The sequence below is a fragment of the Lethenteron reissneri genome, chromosome 26, assembly GCF_015708825.2.
Source record: "Lethenteron reissneri isolate LAM-NWPU_2019-01 chromosome 26, ASM1570882v1, whole genome shotgun sequence".
Classification (NCBI taxonomy): domain Eukaryota; kingdom Metazoa; phylum Chordata; class Hyperoartia; order Petromyzontiformes; family Petromyzontidae; genus Lethenteron; species Lethenteron reissneri.
The window spans coordinates 25,077,264-25,104,445 of record NC_083804.1 but is presented as its reverse complement, the minus strand read 5'-3'; the positions used below and the strand labels follow the sequence as shown (position 1 = coordinate 25,104,445).

Here is a 27,182-nt window from a genome sequence, read left to right as displayed (position 1 = left end):
CGATCATGCGATGCCAAAAATGTTGATCGCACAATTTCAGTTTGTTTGATTTAAAAGGTAAAAAAATCGAAATCAGCTCTGCTCCCGTGACACGGCTCACATCCGCAGTTTCTGCTCACGCTGGGGCCGTTAAGCTTCAGTGATCAATCAGTGTCGGTGAGGGTCAACCACTGCAACTTCGAAAGTCACCACAAATATGGCGCCGTGGTCACGAGTCTCCCTGCGGTCGCCGTCTTAGTTCGTGGCAACTCCGAAACGTATCTGCGTTGGAATGAGTAAGGCCGGGCGCGACGTGGCTCGAAAATCGATGAAAACGCAACCGTAACGCATTTCATGCCGGTGTGGCAAATGTGCGTGCTTTGTCAAGTCTGTAATCTCTCCCAGGCCGCGTGTTAATCTCCCGGGCTCCGCGCGCCTGCTGTTCCTCATCACGCGACGGACGCGCTACTGGGATCCGTTGCGGACTTCGGCTCTTTGACCGTGGGCGTCGAGGATCATCGTCGCGATTTCTCCGGCGGGCTGCGTGTGGATTCCCCATTCACGATTATTAATTGCGACCGTGGGAATCGTGGTTACTGTAACAATTACTATTCAGGCCGCCATTAATCAATTGCTATTTAATATGATCCAGGCGTTTTTTTCAAGCTCGCTCCATTGTAAAAAAATGATGCATGGATTTGTGCTGAAACATCATATCTGTAAAAAATAAATTCTCGATTCCGTTATACGACGAGGTCATGGTTGACTTTACGCTCTACGCAGGTAAAGTTTGGTGACAATGCCTGGCGACTACGCGGCAGAGCGATAGAAAGGTTGGGAATTTAAACAAATCTGGTCGCAGGTTGACTCAGCCCATTATCCTTTGGGGGTCGATAAAAGTACCACTTGTGGGGAAGTCAACAGTGGTTGAACTATGGATAAACTCGTCCCCATTAATGGAATGTGAAATTTTTACACCACTGGTTCTGCTAGGTTATAAACAGGAGATGAGCAATGTCTGAATGTTCGTGTGAGCAGGAAATCACTTGAATTGGAATGCTTGGTGAAAGGATGAGACTCACACCACTGGTCATTTGCAGCGTGTCTCTCGTCTATGCCATTCCATGCACCCGCATACACACCCCGTGTGTGCATTCCCTACTATACCGTCACGTTAAGAGAAGAGACTTGCAACAAAGTATCTGGCAGGTCGTCTAGAAGACTAAAATATGTTTTCTTAACGCATGTATTAACGTGTGCAATGGCCAGCAGCTGTGTCTATGCCTGCCTCTATGTGAAATGTATTGCAATTCTAGCAAACTTATTTGGCTAAGTGAAAATATCGTTCTTAATTTTAAGAAAGGTACAAACATGTTCACGATGCAGATCTTCTCCAACTTTTCAGGCACACATACGAGGGTGGCACAGCAGTCAGCGCACTCTGCTATGAACCTTGTGACGCGAGTTTGATTCCCGGCCACGGCTAACATCAGTGGCGAGTGATCTCACGCCCGGGTCGCTGCACCCCCCCCTCTTCACCAACCCCCAGTGACCAACGTGTTGAACTATTGTCGTAAAAAAACAACAACCCACGAATGACACAGTGTTTGGAGTCCTTCATCCAGCAGTCGCTTGCAAATGGCTGGAATATGATTTTGTATAGTTTATTTACGCCCTATACTTATATATGTTTAACGCAGTTGCTAAGTACAGGTCCAAATGCCAAAACGTGCAGGTGCCAGCAATAAACAGCACTGTCCAAGTTACAATTGGCCGATAAAACCCTGGCCGCTACGAAGTGAGAACACATTGCAGGCATCAATGGAATTTTCCCGGACTTCCTAAAACATCCCGCGACCGCCTGAACTCACGCACGTTGTGCTTCCCACGGTGCGAGAATACAAAGAGCCCCTCCTCCCCAACACCACGTTGCCCATCCGCGAGGACTTTGGCCGCTCGCCAACGCCTGGGCTAGGGTCACGCCGACCATCGTGGGCAGCAGCTGGGGGGGCCCGCTGTAATGGAACATCATTCGGGAGGAGCGGTGGTGGCGCCGGTGGGTGTCTGTTGGCGCGGCTTTGGGGGGACGGTCGGAACTGCGGCTGTGGTGAACTTCAGGCAATGTAACAGACCGTGAACAGCTGACCCTTGCATTTGCTTCCCGGGCGGTACGACGGGGGATCTCGTTCAGTGTCGGGTGATGTCCTTGGCTGGATGTCTAAGCTACGTCTACCCTTGTGAGCGTTGTTTTTTTCTTTCCTCTTCTCCATAGCGTGAGTGAGTTGTTGTGACCTGCAGTGTGGTGGTTGAACGCTGTGTGAATGAGAGACGAAACAGTCCGTCTGGTCGGGCGACTCTTCGACATGGGTGCAGGTTGGATGGATTGCCGCTAATGTGTTTAAGAAAGGCAGGGGGAATGTTAGCAACTAACACTCTCATTTAAATTTCAAAATAATGTACTAAAACTCATTTTCACTTGTTTTAATTCGTCATATATTGTTGAGTTAGGCCATGGAATAATCAGCCAAATGTGTGTCGTGACACCCTCCACCATCGGACATAACCAAACAAAACAGTGTCACGTGCGTACGAGTGTTCAACGTGCCAATAATAATTATTGTTGCAGTTCACTCACCATTACGTTTAAGAACAATTCCCGCGGCATAAGTTTGTTGAAGACATTATGTGGCCTCACCCAACAATCAATTTGCCCTGCTGGTAATTGTCATCATTATTATTATTACGCTTGTTCACCCAGGAAAGCCTCGCAGAGTCTCAGGATACTTTGCAGGAGGCTCCTGCTAAATTTTTACAGTAGGGGGTGAGCGTTTAATGCCAATTTTAGTTATTTGCAGGTCTTTGTTTTAGAATTGGGATGATTGGCCAAGACCAGTTACATTGTGTGTGTGTGTGTTTTATTAGTTTCCCCGCACAGTTCAGCTGATGATCCCAGGTCGCGTGGCCATTCAAGGTTTCCGCACAAAGCGAGAGCTTTCATTTACGGAGCGCGCCTCAGGGCGTTATCTGCATGACCCCCCCATGACCTGGGTGTGCGAGCAGCCATAAACGGGGCGCGCGCGTTGAAGACACCTGCACGATAGCTCCATAAAAAGTTTCGCTTGGCCACACGCAAAGTCACGGTGCCCCCCCCCCGCCCCCCATCTTTGTGTGCGCGGCACAGTCGTCGCCCCCGGGGTCATTACGAGGCCGCGTCTTCAAGTCCTTAAAAACGGCAAGGCCGCTCTCTGCAAGGTGCGCGTCCGCGAGCTGAACATATGAGAGCAACAACAACAACAACAACAAAAGGAGACGTGGAATGCAGTGGAGCGCAAATATAAAAACGTGCCTCGTTAATGATTAACACCGCTGCCGCCCTGCAGCGGGCGAACAGACAGTTGGATGATGTGTTTGGCAATGGCTCTTATTCTTAATCATCTCTGAAAAAGACAGACCCCGAATGTTGTTGTGTTTTTCGTGCAATCGATAATCGGTGTAAAATAAATGAGAAATTACTTTCTAAAATCACATTAACAGTGAAAACACATGGAGCGTGTTTACATATATAAATGTGATGTCGTGCCAATCGCTGTAAAGGTCGGGACCGCCCCCCCAGCAGAATGTCTAGATGTGCCTCTGCTCTTCGAGGAAGGGCCGTGTGGTTTGAAAAATGGAAATTGCCTTAAACGTCAAGCATCTGTTTCTGTTATGAAGCAGGATTATTAACAAATGTGGTTGGTTTGAGGTGTTGTGCTTATGCCGTATTCTATCTGACACGAGTGCTATCCGCAACGAGGGAACTGCCGTGGTTGTGATGGTTAACAGCACGCGGAACTTGCGAACAGAACTGTCCTTGTCTCCCGGCGCGGCAGCTGAGACGATAGAGGGAGTTTCTCGTGCCCCCCACCCAGCGCCTCTGTCCAGCCAGCAGTCTAACTGGGTTCCCCTGCGTCTCTGTTCATCCATCAACATGAATGGGTTCACCACAGTCAGCCGATCGACAGGTCGGGCGTGTTGCTGTATGGGTGACTCCCACCTCTTCCAAGACGTCTGGCCAACACGGAAGAGTGACCCACAGCACCCATCTCGAGTTTCGCTCCTTTGCTGAGGCCCTTCCGCCAGCGGTGACGTTGAGCGAGTAATCGCAGGGCCGCGCCTTTGCCTTGCAGCGAGGAGCACCTTTCGCACGATTCCGCTGTCGAAGCGCGTGGCCCTGCGTCACGATCATCCGTGGTGGGCTCACGAGGAGAGGGTTCGCGCGATCCGCGACTCGCGCGGCGGCTGTGGCCCCCGGCGCGGCCACGGGAGGGCGCGCTTCACGGGCGGTCCGAGGAGCCGGCGGCAGCGGCGCTCAAATCGCGGGTCGGGCAGAAAGAGTCCCCCAGGGCTGGGTCCCAGTGTCCCGATAATCCGAGCAGCAAAAGTAGCTACACATGTAGCTACATATGTAGTAGCTACTACACATGTAGTAGCTATGGGCTCCGCATCTTCAAGGGCCCCGCGCTAAATGCTTTCAAGCTATCAATTCCGATTCAGTGATTCTGCACTTGCTCTATTACCATAGTACTATACTGCCTTTAACTTTTATGAACGACTAGGTGTTTAAGATTAGCGATTTATCGTATTATATGGCTGTATAGCAGATGAAAAAATAAAATTACTTGACTGTGCAAGTAAATGTAGGGCCCCTTTGTAACAAATGCTACAGGCCCTGCACTAGTTTAATCCGGCACTGCTGCCATGTCATGTGCAATCCCGCAGCACCTCGCCAACAACACCCGGTACGCACTGCGCGGTCATCCATTCAGTTTGTAACCAGGACCGGCCATGCTTAGCTTGCCCGATACCCTGCGACAAGGTAGACGCGTTCACGTTGATTTGGTCGCAGGCAGCGAGACGCGCGTCCCGTCGTCTCGTGTTGAACGCGTGCTGCGTTGTACCCTGACACCGGAATCATTTCCCCTAATCCACGCAGATGAATGCGTAGGAATCGTGAAGCGCTCTTCCTCAATCTAGGAGAACACGCCACTGTGTCTAGCCGTGCTATCCAGGGCTCGCAACTCGATCTGAAAGTGGGAATACAAGCATCCTTAGCGCTCCTCCTCTCTGTATATAGCCGTAAGGTGATCAGTGGCTTCGCCTTGGAGAATATAAGTAACAAATGAAATATCAGACAATCCACCTTGTAATTTTCACCGCTGGTTCGGGGATGTTAAACGGGATGGCAATTTAAGCAGACGTAACTTGGAGTTTGACTAACACCATTTACAATGACGGGGTTTTTTGTGCCACCGTTGGTGACCAGAATGAGGCCACCAACTTCCCATGGTCGCGAGCGACTGCCCGGATTTGCACCCCGTGATGCCGGCTCAGTGCTCTAATCTCTAGGCCACCCCATGCACCAATTTGTTTAATTTCGCAAAATTTTGTTTTACACAATTCCCATCCTACAGCGAAGGCGAATCTCTCCACAGGACAACCACCGTTCAATTTCCACAAAGTGGTACTCACTGTATCGACCCCAGAGGGAGTGATGATGGGCAGAGTCAACCCCCTCAACCAGAATTTGAACTCGCAACCTTCCGATTGCGAGTCGTCACCTCCTGCAGCAGCAGCAGCAACTCAGAGCAGCCATCGTGTTGAGAATGTGCGCAATAATGGTGGTGTCATCTCGACGTGCAAAGTATGCTGGCCCTCCTGCTGCTATGCTGCGCCCGTGAAGACACCTTGTGTGCGCGAGTATCGTCAGTGATTGAACGTGTTTACATTTGCTTGTGTAGGGCCGTGGCTGCGTTCCCGGCAAGCCCATCTGACAGCAGTGGATTGATCAATGCTGCTGATGATGTTGTTGAAATGTGATTCCCGCCTGTAAGTTAGCACAACGGTAATGTTTAACACAGCATGTGTTCCACATGTGCGTGCTCATATAGGTGTAATGCAAGTAACACACACACACACGTGTATGTATACATGTGGGAGCAATATTGCAATGGTTAGTGCACTGTGCTACGAACCCAGCGTCCCAAGTTCGATTCACGCTCAGGACCTAATAACCGGAGCGAATACTTAAACTGGCTCTGATGCCTCCCCTGGGTTGACTTAGCCATAAATGCGTACCTGGTGCGGTGTGTAAATATCACTACTGGGAAGACAAAGGCACCCGATAATGGTGCTGGCAACCCACCCCCTCGTGTGCCGTGCCGACCTTCATGCATAGGCGCTCGCTCACAGCACTTGTAGATTTGAAATATAAATCACACACAGCTTGACACTGTAAGAAAAACTACCGACGGCTCGCGAACGTGTCAGCTCGCATCCAAGTCAAATTACTCTCCTGCGTGACTCTGCTCGTGGCCTTTTGGAAACACCACGCACTCGCGCGTACAAAGCGAAGCGAGCGCGCCACATCGACCATCGTCGCACGGCCAGCTAAAGGTGGAATGCCTCGTTCGGTACCAGTGTTCGGCCACTTGGTCCAACGCTGGAGCAAGCGGCTCGCGACCAGAAGGTCGCGAGTTAACATTCTGGTTAGGGGTTCGACACAGCCCATCTCGTTTCCTGATTCGATAAAAATGAGCACCACTTGTTTGGGAAGCCAACAGTGCATCTGTTATGGAAATATTCGCTTTCGTCATAGGAATGTGGAAATTCCACCACTGCATCAGGGCTGCAAGCGGAAGACGAGTACCAATGCCTAAATACCCATTTGAGCAGAAGCCCGCGTCAATTGCTGACTGTTGTACGGCGCGTGTGTGGAGCGGTGGAGGAGTGGTTAGCGACACGGCGTACACGGCAAGAGGCCGTAATTTGCGCAAAGGACTGCACGCGGTTAACGACCGAGTGACTCACACGGTGTGGTGTGACTCGACGTGACTGCAACTCGCATTCGCGAGACAGCAGCAGGAGCTGCCGCAGTGGGGTGATGGTCAGCACACGAGACTCGTGATCCAGTGGTCGCTGGTTAGATTGTTATCTCACGGCGAGGCATCATTGAAAAGGGGGGGGGGGGTATGGGAAACATTCTCTATCGTGACTTAAAACTTTAATGACTACAGGAATTCATATTCTCTGGTTCTTTCGGTAAAGTCACGTAGATAGGAAAAAAAATAACAATAAAATTATGATTTCTATCTAGGTGACTTTACCGAAAGAACCAGAGAATATGAATTCCTGTAGTCATTAAAGTTTTAAGTCACGATAGAGAATGTTTCCCATACCCCCCCCCCCCCCCGCCGCCTCTGTCCGCCCAGCAGTGTAACTAGCTCACCACATCCAGGCTGGGATGGGCAAGCCGAGTGCGGTGGGGTGAAGTGTGGGTACGCGCCCACTTCATCCGGTACGTCTGGCCAGCCTCCAACAACCCTCTGGTGGAGGACCCTTCGTGAGCAGTGGCGTGAGCGATCAGTTGCAGAACTGCGCCTTTGTACTTTTTCTTGCAGTCGAAACTTTGGTGGACCAGAGCGCTGCACAAACTCGCACCTGGTTACCCGTCGCCTGCTGGAGACATATTCAAGGAGCCAAATTCCTTCAGAGGGGGCCTTCTCTGCAAACATTTGGCAGTTAACCAGCATTGATTCAAGCGAGCTTGGCTCTGCTGAAGATACAATGAGTGTCGAAACTGGCCCAGAGTTTGTTCGAGCTGAAGCAACGCTGCTGAAATCGTGTATTCCTAGAAGTCCGCGTGGCTGATGGGATGTGTAACATATACTTTATATATGTTTACGTGGAAGGACAGCTATGGGATGAAGGGGAATTGTCCGCTCATTTAATGTGTTACTTATATTCTCCGGAGCGACTCCAATTATAATGTTGCCTTCTCAGTAACGATGGGCATAGAAGCTCTTCCGCGAATCTCATCGCCCCGAACCCTCAACCGCATTCGCTGCACAGACCATAGCAGCAGCAGCAGCAGTAGATACGGATACTTGACGATGATGTACACGTGGAAAAAAAACACTTTCCGGCAGTGTGCGGCGATCGTGGTCACTCCGAACGGAACGATGGGACGTGTAACGAGGACTCGGTTCCCGATTCACAAAGACGAACGACGGCCGTGATACACTCCGTCACTTCTGACGAAGTGATCTGTTCGAGCCTGCACAAAGTAAAAGTGCAGCTGTTGCTCTACATCAACATCGGCCATACGAAGAAGAATACAGAGATCGACATTCTTGCACATATACCCATAGACTCACACATGGCGGTATATATGAAGGGGGCATCATCGCAGCGATACACTCGGCTACTACTGCAACCTAATGAATGTAAAGATACAGTTGTTGCTGTACATCAGCATAAGTCAGACGAAGAAGAAGAGGAAGAGCGTCGCGTAGGGAGTGGATGTCCTTCTCAAGCCCCGGGTACAGCTGGCTCCGAGAGAGAGCGAGCGAGGCACGGGCCAGGATGATGACTATGGATACTCACCGTGCGGGTACTCGCCCGGGCACCGTGCACGCGCGCCGCGTCTCCATCTGAGTCGCGCTCACGCGAGGAATTCCGCACGCGCAGAAAAACGAAGGCGCTCATGCGGCGCATTCCACACTGTGAGTGTGCACACGTGTGTTGTTGGTGTGTTCCTGTGCACGTGTGTGCTCTGTCGGTGTATACATGCTTTCAGATGGGTCGGGCGGGGTGCCGGCCACACATCCTCTTGTGCACCGTACCGGAATTCAGAGATGCTCGCGAACAGCACTTGTACCAAAAGTCTGTTAAGCATTTACCGTGGATCTTTGTCTTTACGTTTGTTGCGCGTTAATAGAAGCGTGTTTACATGTTGCTACCCATGCGCATGTAATGGTGTGTGCGTGTGTTCGTTCCCGTGTACCCGTAAGGGTCTGTGTATGGTGAGGAGCGAGTGTGTAGTGGATAGCGCACTTCGCAACGAACCTGGCGACACGCGTTCGATTCACGCTCACGACAAATAACAGTGACAACGAATATTTGAACCAGTCTTGGGCCTCTCCTAAGTCGATTACACCTTAAATGAGTATCTGGTGCGGTGTGTAAATATCAGTATTGGGGAGACAAAGGCGGCTGGGAGTGGTGTTGGCCACCCAGCCCCTCGTGTACCGTGCCGGGCTAACATCACTTGAGTCAACAGCCTGTTTAAGGCTATACGGGGGATATTTGCCTTGTGTGTGTGTGCGTGCATGTGGGATAGCCGGGCGTGTTCCTCTGCCTTCATGTGTGTGTGTATGCTTGTGTGTGTTCCTGCGTGTGTATGCGCGTGTGTGTGGGCTGGCCGCGTATTCCTCCTCTGTGAGCTGGAGCGAGGCCAGGCACACACACGCGTCTTACGTAATGCACGCGCCGTATATTAGCGGCGGTGAGCGCCCGTGGCATATCAGTGCATTGCGCTCCTCCACCAAGAGAGAGGGCTTCCTCCCCCAGAGCTGAGCGTACCTCTCTCTCCGAGCTCGCTCTACTCTCACCGTCCCCCCCCCTCTTTGCCTCTTCGCGCCTCTCTCTCTGTCTCAAGAGGAATTGGAGCGCGGAGCGTTAAGGAGCGCGCGTCCACATGTAGCCCGACCGCCGCCTGGAGCGCGGCGCGGTGCGCATGGCGTGAGCTGCCTCGGCTTGGAAGGAGCTACGCGGCGCGGCGGCTGAGCCCTGTGGTGAGTTTCTCTCTCTCTCTCTGCCGAGGGCTCGTTCTTTATTTTCTCGTTCATTTCTCATTCATTCAATCATTCGCTCGTGCCTGGCCGTGCCGGCGTTTCTCTATGGAAGCCCCTTTGCGCCTCTGCCCATGCTTCAGCGGAGATTGTGAGCGGGTATTGCGCTCGGCGCATACCTCGTACGCACTGCGGGACATTCTATATATGTGTAAAGATTTCAATTCACATATAAAGTAGCGTCATTCATGATATTAGTCTTAAGAAAAATTACCAATCCATTGCTGGATGATGTGGATTCCAACATCGTGTCGGTCATGGGAGTTCATTAGACCATACTTCACCATGCTGGTCAGTGCGTGTTGGCGACGGGGATGATGGGGGGGGGGGGGTCGCTGAGTTCATAGCGCAGCATGCTCACCGCTGCACCACCGCTCTCAAATGTGTACAAATACTGGCTTTTAATTCGTTAATGCGACGTATTTAATAAAATGGCTCTTGACATGTTGGTATGTCGTGTGCGCTGTAACGTAGAGGTGCTGCGTGTGGATTAAAGCGCCAAAGGCCATTTAATTAATAATGATTTCACGTCTCCAATGGTTTCCCCTGCCATCTCGGTTGGAATCGGAGAGGTGGCGGAGAAACGCCACGGTTCGATCCGTGTTCACGGTCGCCGCGTGGGAGCGTGGGTAAAGGCTCACACAGCATATCTGCGGGGAGAAGTAGCCCCGTGGTTTGCACGCTGCGCTATAAACCCGGTCGTTTCAGTTCGTTACCCGACCACGGCTAACATCAGTGGCGAATGCTGCCTCAACCCCCCTCTTGACGGCAAGCGTGGCGAAGTATAGTCAAACATCTCTCGTGTCCGTCATACAACTGTGGATTCACAAAGGGGTCTTAATTTTTATTATTATTATGACCCATCACGCCAACACTACCGTTGAAAGTTAAGTTTGGAAAAGTGTGAGTGATATTTAACACAAACATGTGAGCTAAACACGCGCTTAAATTTAACACGTAGCCTTTCGCGACCAATATCATCCATAATAGAGATTGTTTGGGTTAGATTGGCGTGTTCTGTTTACGTGACAAGCCTAATAATTGCCTGTGTCGGATGGTGACGGGTTTTAACGACACATTTATATATTTACGCGATCTAACCCCCAAAAAAACCTCTATTATGGACGCGGTTAAATATTAGAATAAATAAGTTGATAACACACCGCCTCCTCCCTCTCAAACCCTGTCACTCCACGCGGAAAGACGACGCCTGTTAAGCACATCTCGTCAGCCACGCGCACTTCGGGGAGGGCATCTTATTAGCAGCATTCGTTGAGTACGCGGCAAACATTCAGCGCCTCGTCAGCAGTCAGGCTTCTTTACACCGATATCGGTGAATTGCCGGAAGCGTCGCAGACATGGGTACTAGTTTGACGCAATGATGAAGAACGCAGAACACAAATAAATGAATTCTCCACGACGAGGCTAACTTGTGCGTGCTCATGTCCGACTCCGAGCGCGCCCACACCGCGCGTCTCACGGCGACGCCGGCGACACGCGGCCTCCATCGCCGGGGCACGCGGGCTCGGCGCACGGCTCTGGACGCCGCCTCTCGTGCCGTGAGAAAAAACAAAACAAACCCCGAACTCTAAAAAACAAAACCAACACGAGCACAAGAAGTGTTTTCAAAATTGTGCAAACTGTAGCGCTAATGAGAAACACGCGCCTCGATTATTCGGAAACCCTGCCCTGTTTCCGACGTCGCCGCTCTGCCCAGTGCACCCTCGCCTCGTGTAGAGGACGCAGCTGGGCGGGCGGGGGGGGATGGTTGTGAGATTCTCTGCAGCGGCCCTCTTTGCGGGCTCGTGTTGGGCGGGCTGCACAGGGTGGAGCCACACACCGAGTTTCCCGTTTTTCAAATGCATCTCGAACCCTTTGTCAATTCCACGAAAGGGCGGCTATTGCTCACGGGGGGGTGTTCGACCATACTTCACCCACGGCGATCAGTGCAGGGTTGGTGGAGAGGTGCGGGTGGCAGGGGGGGGTTCATAACCGGTTCAGATTCCACTCGCCGCTGATGTTCGCCGTAGTCAACTTCAGGTTGGGGCGCTGAATTATGAGCGGGGTGCGCTAACCCACTGCGCCACCGCTCTCAACATGCGTCATTAAACACGACGAGGGAAAAAAACACCCCACGCAGCAGCAACAGTAAGAGGGGCAGCAGCAGGAGCGAGATTGTTTTCTGTTTCTCTCGCCGGGGAGGTCGGCGAAGTCGGAAGAGGCGCAGGTGCGGGTTCAGGTGCGGGCTCTGGTGCGGGCTCGGGGCCGCGAGGCGCCTCTGTCGGAGCGGAGCGAGTCCGAGGCGGGGGACCCCGCATGCAGCCCCCCCCGCTGCTGCTGCCGCTGCCGCAGGCGGCGTGCGGGCCCTGCCTCGCACGGGAATCGAACGGCGGCGGTGGCCGCGGAAGCTGCAGTCTCCCAGCACCCGGGGGGTGGGGGTGGGGGGAGGACGGGGTCCCGTTTCTTTTCTTCTACTTTCACATTCATGGGAGCAGCGGTCGTGTTTTGACTTGGGCCCTCGCCGCTTGAGAGAACGAGCGAGAGCAGCAGGCAGAGTGGGAGAGAGCGTGCCGGGAGGGAGAGCAGCGGGCGAGTGAAACGCAGGTGGGGCACCGCGTGTAATTGACACGGCGCTCACTCAGCGTGGCGCTCACTCCGCGCGCGCGCGCGTGTGTGTCAGCGTGCGTGTGTCTATGCGTATGCATACACGGCATTCCTTCATGCACTTATACACACTGTGGGGACTTGTTGCTGTTAGCGAGCACCTATGAAGGCCGGCACGCCACGCGAGGGGCTGGGTGGCCAGGACCTTTGTCTCCCCCAATGCTGATGTTTACACACCAAACCAGGTACTCATTTGAGGCTGAGTCAACCCATGGGAGGCCCAGAACGGGCTCAGATAATCGTCACGTGGCGTTGACCATGAGCGGAAATCGAACTCGGGACGCTGGGTTTCGAAGCGTGGCGCTTTAACCGCTACGCCACCGCTCTCCGCTAAGCACACACAAAAGACAAAGATCCCCCTATAGCTATACCGGGTCGCCGGGTTCGTAGCGCAGCGTAGCGCTAACCGCTACGCCACCGCTCCCCACACCTGTGCCTCTCCCACACGCACACGTCTGTCTGTGTGTCTCGCACGCACCTTACCGTTCGTTTATGCTCATAGCTCGGTGCCTGTCTGGTGAACGCGCTGCATTGCGTGAACCCCGCGGATAGGGGACGCATCCGCAGATGAGCCGCGCGCATTCAACTCGCGTGAACCCGCGCCAGCTTCACGTTCGCGCGCGCGACATCGGCTCGGGACGAGCGTTCTGAGGACGCGACTCGCTACCGCCCTCGCCTCCCCCCTCCCCGGCACCCTTTGCCCGTCCTCCTCGTGGCTTCTCCGTGTCCGCCGCCACTCTTCCTTCACGGGCCGCGACGCAACCGCACGCGTCTGTCCATCGGTCACGCGAAATAATTGTGAATTTTTTAAAGGAAATCGCATGGAGTTGTCCAGCGGCTGATGAACGTTGAAGCGCGTTAAGTCATTGTAACTGTGTACCGGTGTTCACCCGCGTGCGTTTCACTCAGAGCGACTACCATGGCAGCGTTTGCACGTGCGCACGGCGCGTGAAGACGCAGCACTCGAACCGCGACATTCGACACAATGCACTTGCACCTGCCGTTCCTGCTGCGTTGTCAGCAGCGCACAAAACATCAAGAACAACAGCCAGCACGGTCATCAATTGCATAAACGTGTCAGGCAATGGACCGAAACGTCGCTTTCATAGCACATGCATGTGACCAATAAGACCCGTTGCCCGAAACGTCGCTGCCTCAATAGCACGCAGATGCCGTGACGAAGGTGTAGTGACTCGAAACGTCGCCTATTAATGACACAACCTTGACCCAGATTGAATCGTAGAGCCAGCACCCCCGCCTCTCCCCGTCTCCCTCTCGAGTGAACTTTGAGCTGGCGGCTCTGAGTCGGCCACCGGTCACGGGCCACGTCGACTTCGCAGCGCGTCCCGGACGAGGTCACGCGGAGCCGCGCAAACGCCGCACGCGGCGCGCCGTGGACCTCTCGCTGCGTTGCGCCCCGAGGCACAGGGGAAGCCGTGCGCTTGACACCGTGCGAGCCACGGGGTGTGAGCGGCCAAGCCCTCGCTTGTGCGCACGTGCGCGTCCGTGTGTATGTGTGGGGGGAGCGGTCGTGTAGCGGTTAGCGCGCTGCGCTACGAACCCGGTGACCAGAGTTCCATTCCCACTCACGGCCAACACCAGTGACTAATATCTGAACCGGTCCTTGGCCTCCCCTAGGTCGACTCAGCCTCAAATGAGTACCTGGTGTGGTGTCAAAACATCGCCACTGGGGAGACAAAGGCGGCCGGGCGTGGTGCTGGTCACCCACCCCTTCGTGTACCGTCCCGGCCTTAATAGGTGCTCGCTAACAGCACTTGCCCCTACAGTCTGTTAAGGCTACACGGCGGATCTTTGTCTTTTGCGACACTACGATTATGATGGCATTATGATAATGATGTTACTGTGATGATAGTAAGTTCTGTAATCATGATCTAATCGTCATTATGACTGCCTATCACTAACTCTATCAGTGTCTTCATTCACAGCTCTGTGACACAACCGTCTCCTGCCCCCGTGTGCTCTCTAACACCCTACCGTCAACGCCCCTCCGCTTCAGTAAACAACGCACATCAATCTTCTTCGAAATAATCACACAAGTACGCCCCCTTTCCATATCTGTCCCTCTACACAAAAAGTATTTTCTCTACACATCCCACCAGGCACACGGCCTCTCGTGGAATGCACAAAGTACGCACTATTTGTTGAACGCAAGCACATCTCTGGGCCTGTTTCGACACTCAGTGTCTCGTCAGTAGAGTCAGACTTGCTTGAACCAATGCCGATTGACTGTCAAACGTTATAGGCGAGGATCCTCTCTGTTAGATGCGTGGCCTAGCACGCAACAGGACAAACGAATCACGAGCGACGCTGTGGAGAATACGAGACTGTGAGCTTCCGGTGCATGCTGTTTGCCCAGGCGAGAACTCAACAGAGAGAGGGAGAGAGCAGGAAGTCTCTTGCGCGAGAGCGACTCGTGTCACCACAGCGCGAGGCGAGAGGGAGGAGGAGGGGGGTGAAAGGAGCAGCGGGATAGAGACTTATCCCACCACTGCCCCCCCCCCTCGCCAGGTAAAGAACACGCCCATCGCTCAAGCGGAGGGCTCACCACGGGCACGTTGCTATGGGGGGTGGGGTGCTTCTAGACTGCTGTGAGCAACACCGCGCAGCGATTCAGAGTTGCTGTCGACACGACCTTCTCGTGGAACAATCGCTGCTGTCCGCGTTGAGAAGTTGGGATGATCTCGTGGGTGCATTTGGCGCTTTCTGCACCCTCGCCACGTTTCATACGAATAACTTCACCTCGCGGCAGTGGTGATTCGATGTGTCTTCAGCAGTGTTATGGGCTACTGACTTGAAGTCGCATATGCAGAATATAATTCATTTCGAGGCAAAACTCCGTCTCTCCGCGTATAAGGAAAAACAAAAATTCGTAGAAGGCGAATGATTTGCCAATGCCTCTGTTATATTCCCCACAACGACGCCAGTGATTATTTTGTTGTATATTTTATAATTTTGCTTTGAACTAGGCCCCACGTCTAACAGAGGGCCCCTGCCTCGAGAACGCGAACTCGGCAGCGACCTCTCAACATGTCCACGCCTCGCGAGTCCAGGGTGAGCTGCGAGGGAGAGTTGAGAGGCGTGGGCTTTGTTCGCGGGAACCACGAAGAGTGATAAGAATGAGTGATAACAATGAGTGATAACAATGAGTGATAACAATGAGGCCGCTCGTCACCGTTGAGCGAGTGGCTGCAAACAATGGGCGAGGGCTCTGGCGAGGGAGGCGCCTTCAATCTCGGCTCAGGGTCTCCACAGGAAGGCGCAGATTCGTGGAGGAGGCGAGTGTCCCGCTCCCTCATCGTGTTACTTAGATTCGCCACGAACCACGCGACTGATTTGTTTGCGTCCAGTTTAACAACTTTTGATCTCAACCTCGCCTCCCCCTGGCCTATCCGTCCCCACCCTTCCCCTCATCGACCCACGGCGAGGAGACGTGAACGCCTACTCAGCACATTCGCGTGTAAACGAGACAATGCGCAGCCCCTGCGCGCGTCTGTTGTTTGACAAACATCGCGGGATGGGCCCCGGGTAGGAGCTGCGTGACCTCCGTGCGACACATGATGTTGGTGAAACTGCCTTGGTATTGGTGCATAAGCGCGAGAAGCAAACACACTCAACGCGCGTGTTATGAAGAGGGGCTATCGCCCGGAACGTCGGCTGATATATTCATTGTAAGGCTACAGTGTTATTGACGAATGTGTTGAGTGATGTTTTTGTACCTCCGTCTAAGTAACGATTAATCCACCAACTCGCCTCTCGGTCACTGCACACGGACGCTCTGTACACTCTGCGCGCGTGCGTTTCGCCTCGGACTCATCTCGGAAGCTAAGCAGCTTTGGGCCTGCATAGTGCTCGGATGGGCGACCACCACACACAGCACAGTAGTAGGTGTGTGTAGAAGGCTGCTGCATGGGATACCCGACAGGCAACAACAGAAGGCAGTGCAACACAACCTACCGTGATACTGTTCGTCTGCACTCGCTGTCTTCCCCGACCCGCACTAACCACCGTGGTGAAGTATGGTCAAAATAACCCCGAAGACCCGCGCGGCGCCGGAAGTCCCCTCATCCAGCAGTGGACTGGGCCCCGCTGCGCGTGTCACAGCGCCTGACGCAGTTCGCGTGGGTGGCCCCGCCGGGCTAGCGGGTCGCGCCGCACGCACACAGACCACGACAGCAGCAGAAGGGGCAAGAAGCTGCCGAGGAGAGCGCACGGTGCCGACGACGAGTCCCGGTCAACGCGAGAGAGTCGCCCTCGTTGAAACAAACGCGGGTGGGACAGATCGCAGGTTCGGCGTGCTGAACATTGCACTTCCGTATCGCTCATGAAAGGAATCTTACTTGGCAGGGTATTTTGACTTAAAACTTTCGTGACTGCAGAAATTAATATTTTTGTGGGTTTTTTGCGTTTATTATTTTACATTTCTAATTAATATTTTGAATGAATTAATTAGTTAATTTATTTTTCATTTTATTTTTATTTCCTTTCTACGTGACTTTATGGAAAGAACCAAGAATATGGCGGGGTATTATTTATTTGTTCATGCGTTGCCCTTCGGGCGAGCCGTGCTTGCCACACGCCATGCGTCACGCGTGATTTGACGCCTTATTTGATCTCTCGCCCGAGTTCTGCATGGCTGTGGGGGTTTCGGGAATTGTGAGTTCGGTCTGCCAAACGCATACATATTAAAATACCTTGGAGAGACACGACGAGTGGTCACGAATCGATTCGTTCGGTTTCGCTTGCACCACTGCCATCAGGATAGCACGAGCAACGCAATGTGCGCTCAGTTAACTACACACGCAGTGAAGAATAGACGTTTCGACGCGCCGTTGGTATGCACGTGAGTATTGTAGTAGCGAGTCGCTTGGCTCGTTGGCTATTGGCGCTTTCGTTCCCATAGCGCGGGGGGATCACCACGGGGCTTCTGTGTTTCGCAGCAGGGTCCACATCTCCGCGTGTTATCCCAAGCGAGTAATTTGCGAGAACGTTTTTTTTATTTAGAATTTGGAAAATTTCGACCGTTACGCCTGCACACAATGACCTACTGTATTACGTCATCTCGAATGACGTCTAGAAATCGTTAACGTCCCCTGGGAAGCAGACGAGCGTCGTATGTTACGGTGACTAGAGCCACAACGATAACAACCAGGGCGGCCTGTCGGATTCGAACCGCGAACCTCCGCAACAAACGGCCATGTCACCACCTCATGGGCGTACAGTGAGCGTCGCGGCGCGGGAAGGCATTCATCCAGCAGTGGCATGGTAAGGGACCGTTGTTATCTGAGCATTGCCCTCCTCTGTAACTCCACGATGCTCGAGTAGGGGGATGGGGCGAGAGAGAGAGAGAGGGGGGGGAGGGAGTCACGGAAGCTCCGAGGTCCGGGCTCGGCGGATTTCGTGGGGGGAATGAGCGAGGCACATTCCACGTTACTCGAGCGAGGACGACGAGCGGGTGAAGCGGAGCCCCGAATCGGCGAATCCCTGTCGAGCGTGTTGCTCTCGCGGCAGAACGAACGGCGCTCACCGGGACGTGTCACACGCACGCGGACTCACTTTTGCTCGGCCTCTGTGAGGACAGCGGCTTCTTTGCGCTCGACAATCGGAATGCGCACATTTATACGCGAGTACACAACTCAACACATTCTGGTTCATAACATCTCGTTTCCGACAACGGCGCTACTTCGTAGCGCCTTCGTAACACACAAAGAAGGACCATTTTCCGAGACGTCACCTATGACACATGTTCTTCCTTCTCGGCGACTGCTATTGACGACGAGTGTTGGATTTGTCCGTTGCGTGCTGCTGCAGCGCTGCAAACGCAGCATCAACCAAACAATATAATTATACCCCAGTGTGTGTGTGTGTGTTTAATTAGTGCTATAATCGTATGTTGGAATGTTTTAAATTGCCTTTCTTGCCTCTGTGTGTGTTATTCTGCCTAGGTTTTGCGATTGTCGAATCTTGGTTAATGTTTGTAATTTATGCTTTGTGGTGTAGATATATACACACACGCGCACTATTATATTATCAGATTTTTCCATTGCTCAGGACAGATTATGCACATTTAAACAATTGTTTTTTTCTAGTTGATTATCACAGACCAAATCGTCAAGCGGCCAGCAACAAGCAGCACGATGACAGTCGCAGTCTTGAAGAGTTCACGCGTTTCTTGAACACAGAGTGAGGATATTATTGTAAGAGCTCGTGAGGAAAGATGACGGGAGGAGGGAATTCCAAAGTGGAGCACTGCGAGGGATCTGTAGTGAGTGTGCTGAGCGAGTGAACGTGTTGTTGTGGTGGTTATCTGTGTGGATGAGATGATACAGAGAGATAAACCACACACATATATACGTGTTACTTATCTATAGTTATATATAAGAATATCAATCAGCTCGTAGAGGGCAGAACAAGGTTTGTTTTAATGTGATCGCGCCCTACTTGGTCGCAGTTTAAACTCGGATCTCCTTTGGAAACAATAATTGTGGTCTCACATGGTTATATATATATTTTAAAAAATGACGTGTGTGTATGGGTGGGCTTCCCCTAGGTCGAATGAGTCTTAAATTAGTGTCGTGTGCAAACATCAGCGCTTTGGTTGGACAAAGGCGGCCGGGCGGTGTTCTGTCCCCGCCCCCCCCGCGCCGTTCCAGTCTCTGCAGGCTCCGCGGGGGGATCTTCGTCTTTGTTGCGTGCGTTCGAGCGACGCGCAGAGGCGTCACGGGCACTCGCACTCGGCCCCGAGTGGCGGCAGCAGAGCACGGCGACGAGGAGCGACCGACAGCGCTCCTCTTGCGATATTGCGGTGACCAGTTGTGCGCAAGCACACGTCACGAGACAAGAAACAAATACTCCGCACGCGTTACAAGGGGAACGTATCGTAGAGGCGACGCTTCGTGCAACGCCTCTGCCGCGTAGCCCGTGGACAGAGAGAGGCCAGAGGGGTTGGTAATGGTGACGTTCTCAGGCAATCTCCTAAAATACGCAACGCGTGCCTTTGAAATGAGGCAGCCGTGATATGCAGGAGGGGGTGGTGTGGATCAGGTTAAGTGGCTCGCGCCGCGTCCCGCGATGTGCGCAGGGCGATAGCGATCTCGGTGTGCGGCGGGCGGGCGGGCGGGCGAGAGAGGGAGGACCGGCGGCGCAGTGGTTAGCGCAGAGCCATACGAACCCGGCGACCCGCGTTCGATTGCCGCTCACGGTCAACACTCAGGGAATAATATCTGAACCGGCGCTGGGCCTGCCCGAGGTCAACTAAGCCCTAAATGAATACTCGATGTGGTGTGGAAACATGGGGCGTTGAAAAGTCAAAGACTTCCAGCCATGGTTTTGACTTCCTCGTGCACTATAATGGTCTTAATAGGTGCTCGCCAACAGCGCTCTCTCTTCAACTTGCGTGGTTCTGCACGGGGGATCTTTGCGTGAGACACACGCAAATATCAAAAGCAATCGTCAGCGTCTTTAAGACCCCGTTACAATTTGCTGAGAACTACAGTACATGTGCCGGTGTGGAGAGCAGGCCTGTGTGTTGTTACTAAAACTACGGAGTGTCCGGATAATGTTTACAGTGTATAGTTTGTATCTGTTCGGCGATAACTTGGCCACGAACAATCACGTAGGCCACTTCTCGTTCAGTTGACGTTGCCATGCGGCGATCATGACACCCGCGGCTACTGTTGTTGCTGTGCTGATCAAGGGGGGGGGGGGGCACTTTGCGTGAGTCATTGAGGATGTGTGAGTGCGGAGCGGTGGCGAAGTGGTTAGCGCACCGCTCTACGAACCCGGTGACTCCATTTCGATTCCCGCTCGCGACCAACAACTGTCGCATATATTGAAACCGATTCTGAGCCTACCCTAGGTCGACTCAGCCTCAAATTCGTACCTGACGCGATGTGTAGAAAGTGTCAGCTTTGGGGAGACAAAGGAGGCCTGGCGTGGTGCTGGCCACCCATTCCCTCGCGTGCCGTTCCGGCCTTCATAGGTTCTGCTCGCTAACAGCACTTGGCCCTACAGTCTGCGAAGTCTGCAGGGGAGATCTTTGTCGTTGTGGAGTGTGTGGGAGGGCGTGTGTGTGTGTGAGTGCGCGTGTTTATTCTGCGTATATCTGACTGCACTTTCCGGAAAGCTATTGCCCCCTTCGGGTCACATATGCCTTCCTCATGTTGAAATAACAACAACGACGACGACGACAGAGAACCCGCCAACGCAACGCACACGGCGCGTGCACCCGCAGCGCCCGCGCGTGATTCACGACAGCGGCGGGCGCAGGGAGGAGGGACGTGGCGCGCTCCTGTCCCCCCAAGGCGGCTTGATCCCCGATTTACTACCAACGTGAATCGTGTGCGTCGGTGTCTGCGTGTGGGGAGTGGTAGTGTAGCGGCAAGCGCGCTGCGCTACGGACCTGACGACCCGCGTTGACGATTATCTGAACCGGTCCCCTAGGTCGACTCAGCCTCAATTGAGTACCCGGTGCGGTGTGCAAACATCGCCACTGGGGAGGCAAAGGCGGTCGGGCGTGGTGCTGGCCACCCACCTCCTCGTGTACCGTTCCGGCCTTCATATGCGCTCGCTTACACACTTGCCCCTACAGTCTGTTAAGGCTACACGGGGGATCTTTATCTTTTTTAAGGGAGGAGGGAGAGTGTGGCGATTAGTGATCTGCACTACGAAACCGGCGTTCCGAGTTTGATTCCCGCTCGCGGCCAAAAAACAGTGGCAAATACTGGTGCGATGTATAACCATCAGCCCCGGTCGAGACAAAGGCGACCGGGCGTGGTGCTGGTAATGCCACTCCCCGTGCACCATGCCGGCCTTATTAGGAGGTCGCAGACAGAGCTTGCCCTCAGCAGGCTACGTAGCTATACGCCTACAGGTTCTTTGTATTTGTGTACACATACACGCTCGCAGCACTGCGTCTTCTGCCATTCACTTGCCTTCTCTTTGATCCTCGGGCATATAGAAGATCCCCAAACCAGGCCATTGCAGATGAAACGTTGGACTTTGTTCCTCCACCGGTGGTGTGCTGCTCGCAATCACAAATAGCTACGACACGCACTCACGCACACATTCATACAACGACTAAGGCTCCCGTCTGGACAAAACTGGCTTGTTGGTGCAAGTGCTGTCAGCGAGCGCCTTTTGAAGTCCCGCACGACGCTCACACAGATACATACACACTCACTCACACTTCACACACATTACATATTCCCACACACTACAAAGACAAAGATCCCCCATGTAGCCTTAACAGACTGTTGGGGCAAGTGCTGTTAGCGAGCACCTATGACGGCCGGCACGGCACACAAGGGGGTGAGTGGCCAACACCACGCCCGGCCGCCTTTGTCTCCCTCGTGGCGATGCTCACACTTCACATCAGGTACTCATTTGAGGCTGAAACGACCGGTTCAGATAATCGTCACTGGTGTTGGCCGTGAGCGGGAATCGAACCCGGGTCGCCAGGTTCGTAGCGCAGCGTAGCGCTAACCGCTACACCACCGCTCCCCCACTGCAAAGACAAAGATCCCCCGTTAAGCCTGAACAGACTGTTGGGGCAAGTGCTGTTAGCGAGCACCTATGAAGGCCGGCACGGCATACAAGAGGTTGAGTGACCAGTACCACACCCGGCCACCTTTGTTTCCCGAATGGCGATGGTTACACACCGCACCAGGTACTCATTTGAGGCTGAATCGACCAAGGGGAGGCCCAGGATCGGTTCAGATAATCGTCACTGATGTTGGCCGTGAGCGGGAATCGATCCCGGGCCGCCAGGTTCGTAACGGAGTGCGCTAACCGTAACACTGCCGCTCCCAACTCACACTGCACATACATCGCAAGCGAACATATTTTGCTTATACGATCACTCAACGTCGATCAGGGGTGACAATAACAGAGAACAATGAGGACCCCCCCCCCCCCGCATGACGTGCATGTCAAGGTGACGTCACCATTGCTGCACGTGTTGCGTGCGGCTGATCGTGTCCGCCGCACGTGCACGCGGCGTGGGCGCCAGGCCGCTCCGGCACGTGCGAAGCTCCCGGCCCTATCGACCAGGGCCGCATTGAGATGTTGTAGGCCCCTGGGCAACAGGTACTGGGAGGCCCCCCAGTAGCATTTTCAAAAGGAAAACAGGGTTAAAGAAAATTTTAATTGTAATTTTGCAAGGCTAACAACAAATAACATTCAGCATTCACAAATGAAATTCCCGCCGCTAGCTCAGCAATGTCAACTTGAGATGATTACCGCCTCAAATGCCCATTTCAGTGGAACATGACGTCGACGTGACCACGGAGAAGTGAGGGATCGCGGCGGAGTGGTTCGAGCGTTGCGCTCTGACTCCGGCGCCATGAGCTCGATTCCCGGTAATGATCGCTGAGATCATCGGCGAGTGACATCTAAACCGCTCTCGTCCCCTCGCCTCTCCCCCTTTCACCAACGCGCTCTGACCAGCGTGGTGAAGTATATTTAAAGAACCCCGACGACGCCACACGGTGTGGGGGTGGTGGGGGGCGGGGGGTTTTGCCGGGGGAGACGTTTCAAATGGCTGTGGCAAAAAATGATCCAGCTCGTAGCATCGGTGGTTGTGTTTTGTAATGGATAACGCGCAACGCATGCCCGGCGTGAACGACTGCACCATAATCAGTGGCGCTGGGCGCAGTTCGCTCGTCCACACGTGAGAGCCACGCGCAGCCGATCCACGGCGTGAACTTTACCCCGAATCCTCCCATCGAGCCGAGCGAGCCCCCCGTGCTGTTACCGCCCGCTCGCGGGTCCTCCCCGCGTCGCGGTGGAGCAGGCCACGCAGCCAATAAGGTCGACTACCGCTGTTATCGAGGGTGTCCGCACCAGGTATGGCCTTGCCATTGGCGTGTCCCGTGTTGATGCAGAGGAGCTACCGCAGTGGCGCAGTAGCTTGGAGCGTAATCATCGGGGTGCCAGTTCGACCCCATCTCCCCGACAACATGGCCTCTTACCGTACCTGTTCCTCTGCGCAAACACTACAATACAATCATATATTTACTACACGTTCCATAGGGCCACACGGCCTCGTGAGAGTGCTATTTTGTTAATCAGCATCGGTTTAACAAACACAAACCGTGGACCGGTTTTGACGTTTAGCGTCTCATCGGCAAAGTCAAGGTCGCTGAAACCAATGGTGGTCAACTGCCAGATTTTTGTAGGCAAGGACGCTCTCTGTTGGATGTGGATCCTAGATCGACGCAACACTGCCAGCACAAGCACGCGCTCTGCTGGAAGACGCGAACTACCGCTGCGAGAACGTCAAGAAAGCTCCGGTAAAGCAAAACGTAAGGACGAAGCAAAGCACGCACAGTGAGGCTCCTGCTACCGAGTGCGCGGCTCGCGCCGCCGTTCGCTTCCCATGCGCCGATGGCGATCGTTCGCTGGGAAGCGCGCGGCGCGCGAGAGTTCTTCGTTCGATTTAGCGCGGCGCAGAGCAATCGCGCGCGACCGCTCAATGCAACCGCGCGGCTCCGCCCCCCCCCCCCCGTGAAAGCTTCTCAGCTGCGCCGCGCACCTCCGATGCATTCGTCAGCACCGCGTCCCTCGTGCCGTGCACAGGTTTGCGTAACGGGGCACGTACAGGAGCGGTGGCGCAGTGGTTAGCGCACCGCGCTTGGGGTGGGCCCATGACGCGTTCACATTTCACTCGCCGCTGATGTTGGTCGTGGCCGATAATTAAATCGAATCGCGAATGCACGAGCAGCGGTAGAAGGCTCGATTTTCGGTCACGGCAAACATCGGTTTCGAATGATACCCGAGCCGGTCATGGGCCAGTTCTTGTCTTTACCAACACGCATTTGATCGGCGCGGTGAAGTATGATCAAACAACTCCCATTGCCGAGGGGCATCAATCTGGCAGGGGATTGGCAAGTGGCTGCACAATATCAGTGCATGTTTAAACAGTGAATGCAAAGGTGTCATACTTTGGCTGGGGATGTTTTCTCAATATGGTTCTCATCAGTCGCGGTGGTGGGGGTGATACGCGTCTCGCATTTCACGACATCTGAAATGCTTTACCATCAGTAAGTGTGCAAATGTGCGCGCCATTCTATAATCTACCTGTTACACGAACAGCGCGCTCCGTCCATCGTGAGTGTCTGTGGGGAGGCGGGGGGGGCGGGGGGGGGTCATTGTCGAAGAAATCAGCGGAAGTTCGCGCCTTGTCGCCAGGAGAGTAAATTGACCCGACCCGGCGAGTCAATGAACTCTTCCGCAATTCCATTCACGAATCGGTACTTGTCGCCTCGTTTTCCGTCTATCGTCTCATTTGTATTGTTTCCCGGGTTTCTTTTATGCTGTCCCGTTCGTACAATTGCGTTAGCTCCATTTGACACATTCACTGCGGCGTGGTGAGATTCAATTCGCACGAATGACGCGGTGTGTTAACGCAACGCGTCACGTGACGCCCGTTGACACTCGAGCGGGCAGTCCGCAAGGCCACCCGGCGGCGTTGCGGCGAGCCCGGAGTGAGATCCCAATCAGACCCCGGGGGGAGCGGGAGCCAAGGGGGGGGGGGGGTAACTAGAACGAGCTGCGTGCCACCCCCACACTTCCTCCCTACTTTTCGCACTGCATCCACGCCAACTGCGATCGTGGAGTGCAAGGCTAAATAAATGTATATCTTGTATATATCTGTTTTCCGATGTGCCAAACAATGCCATGAGCATACATGTGCTCATTGTTTAGCTTGACCCATAACTCACCGATTCACTTCAGGCACTCGCTCGCAGGCGTGCAGTCAACTCGTCATCACTCTTCTATGGCTACTACCATGGTTACTGTTCCCGTGAACTTCACTAAATTATTCCTCTTGCCATGTGAAGGACTCGGATCTCATCCACGCTGTGTTCAACTACCACACTGCAACTCACAACGCATCTTGTTCTGCTTCTTCCCTCGCACTGTTCCTCTTATACTAGCCTCGGTTAATTTAAGAAAAGTGTTTCACTCTTTTCGATTACAATTTTGGCCGTGCCGTTTGTTTCCGGCCGCTGGGCGTGTTGGACCTTTGGGCCGGCACACAGCAATTGTGTTCAAATGATTTATGTTGTCTCGCGAACCTGTGTAATGTACCTGGATGTCTCCGCCAGCGGTATCCGATTCTCGGCGGTGCCAACCCAAAGCGCGTTTTCGGGATCCGCGTTTGGCCCGCGAGCCGCCAGTCGAGAGGGCGCGCCGTGGGTGTGAGCCCAATGGCCGGAAAACTCCCGAGGTGCGGCCAAACGAGCGGCGGAGTTCCTGCGTGGCGACCTTTTGTTTGATTGCACACACCGGGTGTTATTACACCGACTTGCCAATGCCGGCGGTGCCACCACCCAATGTACACAACACGCATCGGTAAAACACCATCGGCCATGACGTAAACTCGATCATTTCTCCGCAGCAAATGCACGTTTCCCGAGAAGCTCCGCTGGATATCGCACATACTTGGCCCGCGCGCATCTTTCCAGCACCGCCTGTCGGCGCAACTGTGGATATCAATTGAGGCGAGCGCCGTGATTTGTGAGCTCACGCCGAGGGGAGATCCGCTCGATGTGTAGGAAGGAGGGGGCGAGCGGGGGGGTCGACTCTTCTCCATTGCTGTCCCACTGTCTGGAACACCCTGGCCCCCATTGGTCGTCCGCACTGCTCACGAGGACCTATCTTGAGCAGGGAGACGGGCCGTGCCTACGAAGGTGCGGCAGTTCACGAGCAGTTGGTTTGAGTTGCCCGACTCGGTCGATGAGACACGAACGATCAAAACCCATTCAGAGGGTTGTTTGTCCATAATAGAGGGTTTTTTCGGGTTAGATCGTGTAAGTAAATATATAAATGTGTCGTTAAACACGCCACCACCCGACACAGCCAACTAGTAAGAGTTGTTACATAAACAGAACGTGGCAATTCGTCACTAGTACAGCACACCGGTGTGGTGGAGAGCCAAGCCACAACATTTGCAATCTGAGTACGACGTTTCGCCAGTAATTACAACTTGCTTCATCAGGCGGGTTTAACGACACATTTATATATTTACGCGATCTAACCCCAAAAAGCCTCTATTATGGATGATATTGGTGGCGAAAGCCTACGTTTTAAATTGAAATTGATTTGTGTTGAACCAATGATGTTCCCAGTTAACAGTGTGGTTGCTGCTGGGATGTGGATGCGTTTATGCCGAGTGACAGATACAGAAGCGAAGTGTTTTGTCCGCTGATTCATTTTGCCGCTCACGTCCATTGTATTGCCTTTCGTTTAGTTATTTTGGTGACTCGTGTAAGTTACCCTCCTGGTATCTCGACGTCTCACCTGGTGGACTGTGTCACCGCCCTCTGCTGACCACCACGTGACTATTCAAGCGCTGTGCAGGTGCCAGCCTGCTTAGCTTCCGAAATCAGAGAGAGAGCGGCGCATTTCGGGCGATGTGGACATAAGCGGGCCGTTTTGTATAAAGCTCAACTTCTAATCTCACCTCATTAACATTTAATTTACTTATTTTAATTCAATCCACCGGGCACGTGTCCGCAGAATTATGATTGGACCTTGGAACTCTTATACCAATCTACAACTGCGATGGTGCTGTTTGTTGCTGGCCGCTGAACATTTTCGGGCATTTGGGCCCGTGCTGAATCAGAGGAAGAGCGCGGCTCGAGGTTACGGGGGAGAGAAATCGCGGCTCACAACGGGAGTCGCACACGGGAGCCGAGCCGGGCTCAGTCAATCCTCCTCCTGCACCACCCCGCCCGTGTTGCGCCTTGGCTAACCCGGCCGAGCCTCGTGAGCGAGTGTGAGAGAGAATGCGAGAGCCTCATTGTAAACTCCACGCGCAGTTTATTTACACGTAAGCCGCTTTATTAA

At 53.6% G+C, this 27,182-nt stretch overlaps 1 protein-coding gene across 3 annotated transcripts in view; it reads left to right on the top strand.

Annotated features, from left to right (window-relative positions):
* The first annotated feature begins 9,329 nt into the window (after window positions 1-9,329).
* The window catches only part of LOC133347925 (netrin-1-like), a 98,482-nt gene continuing 80,629 nt past the window's right edge, over window positions 9,330-27,182 (top strand). Inside the window, exons 1-2 of one of the 3 annotated variants that reach the window (XM_061560678.1) lie at window positions 9,330-9,590; window positions 11,850-12,251. The gene's annotated coding sequence lies outside the window, so the exon portion shown is untranslated. Of the gene's footprint in view, window positions 9,591-11,849; window positions 12,252-23,498; window positions 23,633-27,182 lie in introns of those variants that run through there. The other 2 variants (XM_061560677.1, XM_061560680.1) reach the window with 2 other exon arrangements.